Source organism: Rhinolophus sinicus, linkage group LG04, assembly GCF_036562045.2.
Source record: "Rhinolophus sinicus isolate RSC01 linkage group LG04, ASM3656204v1, whole genome shotgun sequence".
NCBI lineage: Eukaryota > Metazoa > Chordata > Mammalia > Chiroptera > Rhinolophidae > Rhinolophus > Rhinolophus sinicus.
This window is the reverse complement of record NC_133754.1, coordinates 162976480-162982768: the sequence shown is the minus strand read 5'-3', so window position 1 is coordinate 162982768 and position 6289 is coordinate 162976480. Positions and strand designations below refer to the sequence as shown.

General features: G+C 36.1%; 1 pseudogene; it reads left to right on the top strand.

Annotated features, from left to right (window-relative positions):
• The first annotated feature begins 3639 nt into the window (after positions 1-3639).
• LOC109446141 (zinc finger MYND domain-containing protein 11) lies at positions 3640-5811 on the top strand (annotated as a pseudogene).
• Positions 5812-6289: the final 478 nt, after the last annotated feature.

The following is a 6289-nucleotide window of genomic DNA, read 5'->3' as shown; positions in this document are numbered from 1 at the left end:
TCCTTTTTGCACTCTTTATTTTAGTGAATTTGTAACTTTTTTATTCCTTTCTAATTATTTTAACAAGATCTCAGAAAAAAATAGCCAACACATATATACATTACGTTACTTGAAGCCATTCAGCCAACTATTTCTTGAATGTTCCATGGATCTGAAAATATTAGTAAGTAACTGATCTTATTCATAGATTTTATGTCTTACTAGTCTAACTCTTCAGAGTTTAATTTCATTTATAAGACCTGATGGCAGCTTATTTTACACTATGTGTTTACAACAGGATTTACAATGTGTGCATCCATTGAAAGACCCTATCTACACATTAAAATGAAAACAGCCTTCAGTAGGGGATATTTCTAATATATCTTTTTAAATATCTTAAACTTAGCTTTTAACTATTCTAAAATTCCTTTAACATATTTTATTTTTCTCAGTTTCAAAAATGGGTAAACTAACATGGGATGTGATCCGTAGCCTGCATGCTAGGTAGATACAAGTAATGAATAGCCTGTCCTTTGTTCTAGAATTTTTTATATGTTAACCATCTAGTTCCATTTTCTTTACTTCAGAGACTTCCTGGGAAATAGAATGAAAAAAGAAAACTTTTAACTCATATTAATAAATTAAAATTATAGAGAAGTTAGCATAATATCATTTTGTAATATGATAGCATTGGGAGCCATATAATCCAAAGATGACTGAATAATGATTTTAAAATATCTTACATTTGTATGCATGACCCATGAATCAAAGTTACCTTCTGAATCATAATAAATGCTTTCTTCATGTTTTTTATATTTTTATTTTAGCATTGAACAAATAGTATACTCTCACAAGAAAAATCTATATTATTTTTACACTGGCAGTGTTTTATTTCCCAATGAGGGAGTATAATTCTATAAGATGAAATACCAGCTTCAAGCTGAATACGTACAAGGAACATATTTATTTACAATCAACTTCTCATGTTAATGCATAGATATCCTTCTTTCCAGATGACTAAAAAAAAAGCATTAGTGTATTAGACTTTCACTAAAAAGCCAATGAGCATTTAAGAATTTTTCAATAGTTTAGGTAATTGGATCATGAGAATAAAGAACACAAACCACTTACAGTAGGAATCCCCAACGTTTGTATTATAATTTTTTTAATCTAATGACCAGCACTTATTGAGTGCTTACCATGTGCCAAATATTTAACATGCATTATCCAAATGAATCATTAATACAATCCTATAAGGTAGAAAATGTTTTGACTTATTTGAAGACCAGAAAATGGGTAGGAAATGTTAATCAACTTGGTTGGTAAGTTACATAACCAGGAGGTGACCCAGGATTTTCTGACTATAGGGTCACTGTTCTTAATAATTTATTCCATAAGTGTTTCTCAGAACATCTAACCATAGGCCAGACAATTTTTATGGCACTAAGGATGCAATAGGAAAGAATTCACATGTAGCCCTAGTCTCTACAAACATTACCTGCTAGTAAGGAAAGCAGGCAGTGGGTAGTGGAGAGGAATGAGTCAAAGACAACTTGCATGCGTCTGGCTTGAGCAACATCATTGATGGCTTGGCGTAGGCGAAGTGCTCAGATTTTGATATGTTGAATTTGAGGTATCATCTCAATATTCTACTGAAATTTTCAAGTAGGAAATGATCCGTATTGGTCAGACACTCAAAAGCTAGCTCCAAATGTATAGATTTTGATATTTGCTGGTAAATAATTAAGAGTATTTCATGAAGAGGAAGTAAAAGATGCAATAGGAAGAATTGTGCCTGGGCTAAAAAGGAAATTGTATCGATAAGACATTGACTACTATGCAATATAATCAAAAATCCACCCAACATGACATAACCACAGGTAGGGGGCCCCGAGGATAACTACACAGTTCTCAGCTTAGTGGATTTTACTAGGTTTGGGGGTAGCCATCTCAGATGCTCATGTGACAGACTTCAAGGCAGAATGGTTCAGACTTTACTAGCTGACCTCCTCACGGTACCTGCTGACAGCATCATAGTATGATACCACATTATGATACAGACAGAAATTGGCCCTGAGGAGCGTTTTTCACTCATTGAATAATAGCTGGAAAAAGAAACATATTCTTGAACAATACATGACTCTCTGAACTAGAAAAAAAGACAGATGATCACAAAGGAAGTGAAAAACTATCCTTTTCTTCTATTATAACCTTGCTCAATGCCTGAGGCTAATTAGATAGGTCTTACTTTGTGTTAAGGTTGTAAGAACTTTCTTTAAAATATAGACATTGAAACCTAGGGGAAAGAATGGGTTTCCTCATAAAAGCAGAAAAGAATAGGACAAAGGCAAATGGATGTCAAAACCAACTTCCTGTGTTTACCATTTTGCCCATTGTTAGCTACATTAAAAAAAAAAAAATATTTCTAATTGTTCTTTTCAAAATGTGATATCAATACAACATAGTGAAAATTAAGACTGAAGTTAAATAATTTTAATACAGTAAAGATAATACCAGAAACTAATGAAACAGAACAAAGAAACATTAAGGAATACTTTTTTTAAGTCAAATGAAATAGACAAAACTTTTAGCAAGACTTATTAAATAAAAATAATAAGGATGCCATAATTAGATAGACAGAACCTAACTATAATTATAGTAGGTAGTTGTTTATATGACAATAGTATTTAAACTGCAATTCAATAAGTTTGAAATCAGATAAAATAGACAATTTTATATAAAATTTTAATTGCCTGAGAGAAATATAAAATGTGAATTAACCTATAGTGTTTAAAGTATTTTAAAGAGAAATCTAAAATCTTCCCCCATTAAAAGCACCTATTCCACCATCTTAGACATAAATCTTAACAAACCTTCAAGTGACAGATAACCTATTGTTTATTCAGATGTTTCAGAGAATATAAAGAAGAATATGCCCAAACTGATTCTGTGGGGTTAATGTCGCCTTAAATTCATAACCAACTGAGACAATACAAAACAAATATAGATGAATCTCATTTCTGAATTTTTACAATACTAACAACAACTCAGAAATGTTGTGTTTTTTCTTTTTTTAATTACTCATGACCAAATAAGCTTTGTTTGAAGAATCAGTGAAAATTCGACATTATGACATATACTAATATTTTCTGTAAACTGAAAGATTAAAGAAGAAACCCTACATTTTCATCCCAATAGATGCAGAAAATCCAAGCACAACATCTCCTGATGAAGAGCAGAAGTGAATAAAATAATTACACATATAAATAGGATCAACAAAGGTACAAGGTAGTTTCTGGAGATGAAAAAAATCACATAATAAGAACATTAAAAATAAAAAGGGTACATAAATATCAATGCAGCCCAGAGTAATAAATAATGTGCTGATTTTGTGCAAGAAAAAAGGGAAAGGTTCTATATGCCCATTTGTTTATTTCTTTTAAACAAAAGAAACATATAAAGGATAAGAAACTTAGGGAAATAGTCACCTGTAGGGGATGAGTGAGGAAAGGGTGGAGGAATAAGGAGTAGTGATATATTCTTTTATACAGTTTTCATTCTGAAAATGTTAATATTTCACAAATGCTACAACTAAGTCAAAAAGATTAAAAATATAAGCTCTCCATTTTTTAGAATACAAAAAGAAACTTAAAAGCTTATCAGTTATCTGTTAATAAATTAATCACTACACAGCATCGTAGTTATTAAGCCAGCTAACACAACACAGTAACACACATATATACTCTGGCTATGGACCTTAAGTGGAATATATTCTAAGGACAAAAATAATTCAAAGAGTTCTTAGGCCTCAGGAGGTTGTTGGGGATAGTGGTATTGTTATAGTAATTCTGAAGTTGTTTTACGAGTATTTTAGGAGTAATCAAATCAGTAAATGTATTGTTGTTGGGAGCCTCGGTTTCCACTGAGGAAGAATGAATTATCAATAAGAAATGTAAGGGGAGGCTGGCAGCGAGCGACGCCCAGCACACACACCACCATGTGAGCAGCGCCTATATGGAACCAGAAGCAAATGCCAACATTGACCGTAGTACAAAAATGTTGCATTTTTTTTTTTTTTTTTACAAATGAAAGGCAAGACCCTCCACCAGCAAAAACATTCTGACTCGCTTTGTTGCAGTAGTCTGGAACCAAACACACAATCTCTCTGAGGTTTATGTCTCAAATGCACAGTATGCATCCAAAAGAGACCACCTGTCAGCTGAGTTCAGCTGTGAAAGACAGTCTTACTGTTGAAACTCTCACTGCGGGCTGCAAAGGTTCAAAGTCTGGGATTGAACAAAAAGGGATATTGGTTGCCAGGAGATGAGATGGATTGGTAAACAGAAAACCATGAATGCCATTGGCATGGAGAGGTAATCATACATGACCTGCGTTTTTGTGTGTATCATTCCAAGTGTTTGTCTGATGACCACAGGCTTAGAGACAGCAATAGTTACTGGCAGCACCCAATTTACAGGAGCATCAAGAAGAAAATTACAAACAAACAGGAGTTGAGCAAATACTTGAGGTTCATCGTCTCTGGCATGAAGGAGAGGACTATAGAACTTGATGGAAAGGAGGACAGCAAACACCCGACATACTGGAGGCTGGTGCAGCCGGTGGTCAATGACCCACCATCCAGGAGAAAGTGAATGAAGAAATCCCGAAGTTACAAAGCATTCAAAGCTGATGCTCAGCTACTTCTCCACAACACAGTGATTTTCTGTGGAACAAACAGTGAGCGAGCTGACATAGCAAGGGTGCTGTGTAAAGCCACCTGTCATGAGCTGGGTGAACTACAGCTTTGCAAGAATTGCTTCCATTTGTCAAATGCTCATCCTGACAACTGGTTCTGCTCTCCTTGTGTACCTAGTCATGAGCTGGTTTGGGCTAAAATGAAAGGTTTTAGATTCTGGCCAGCCAGAGTCATACAGAAAGAGGACAATCAAGTTGACATCCTCTTCTCCGGTCACCACCACCAAAGGGTTCGGATTCCTTCAGAAAACATACAGGACGTCATAGTCAGTGTCCGTTGGCTGCATGTTAAGCGCAGTCTGGGCTGGGAAAAGGCTTGTGATGAACTGGAACTGCATGAACACTTCTTTCGTAAAGGAAGATTTTGGAAGTCTAAGAATGAGGACCATAGGGAGGACGAGCTGGAATACAGTATCTCCTCTACCAGCAGCTAAAGGTCACTCAAGCACCAAGAGCAAAGAAAGGATGACGTGATCAAAGTGTGGAACCCAAAAAAGAAGAATCAGAGCCTGAAACTGAAGCCCTCGGCTCCAGCCAGGAAATCCCTACTATGCCTCAAGCCAATGGGAAAAATTTCCATGTCAACTCAGACCAAGAAGTGAAGTGCCTCTTCAGCAAGGATGCTGCATGGGAGCACCCAGAGTGCCAGTGACGGAGTGTCAGCGCTTGTGCCACGACAAGTACATCAAAAGTTTCAATGACTTGAAAGTCCGAATAAAGTCTGATCACAAGCGAGAACTGAAAGAATTGTATTAGAAGCCCTGGAAAAGCTGCATTCTGAAATGGAAGAAAAGACAAGCTGTAAATAAAGCCATGGCAAACGTGCATGGTGAGACACACAGACAATGCAAGCAAGTAAAGGACACGTGGAAAGAGGAGTTTGTGGAAGATGTCAGGAAGGCTGCAGAGCAGCACAAACAGCTCATTTCTCAGACCAAGAGGCAGTGGTGCTACAACCGTGAGGACGTGGCCCTGTACCACTTCTGCTGGGACCCTTCCTGCTGCTCCATCAGGTACCCGCAGAAGCTCTGGCACGCCGAGCAGAGCGCACCTGCCACTGGAAAAGATGAGATGGGCCCTTGCTGGAGAATCGCCAATGATTACTCTTCTCAGATGCAATGGGTTTTGTTTCCAAGAAGCTAAAATTCTTAATTTGCTTCACATTTTGCATCAGCCTTTGAACAGTTTTTGTGAAGAAAGTTTGCGCTGTGCTTTGAATCTTTTGTAAATGTTCCTCTGGAGTCTTCAGGGGGTAAAGGTAACATCAGTGGAGGGTATTATTCTAAATAAAATTTAATTGAGAATCTGTTGCATTTACAGCAAATTTTAAAACATGTTTAGATTTTACAGAGATTTTAACCTTTGACAACAGATCTTTAAAAAAAACAACAGGTGAATACAAGTGAGTTTAACACATAAACACTTAAAATAAATCTGAATGTAAGAACTACAGAACTGTTTCAGAAATAAAACATACTACCTTGATGGGAAATGTTTTAAAAACTAAGAAATGTAAAATGAGGAGGGAACTGTGATATTGGATTTGAATTGGAGA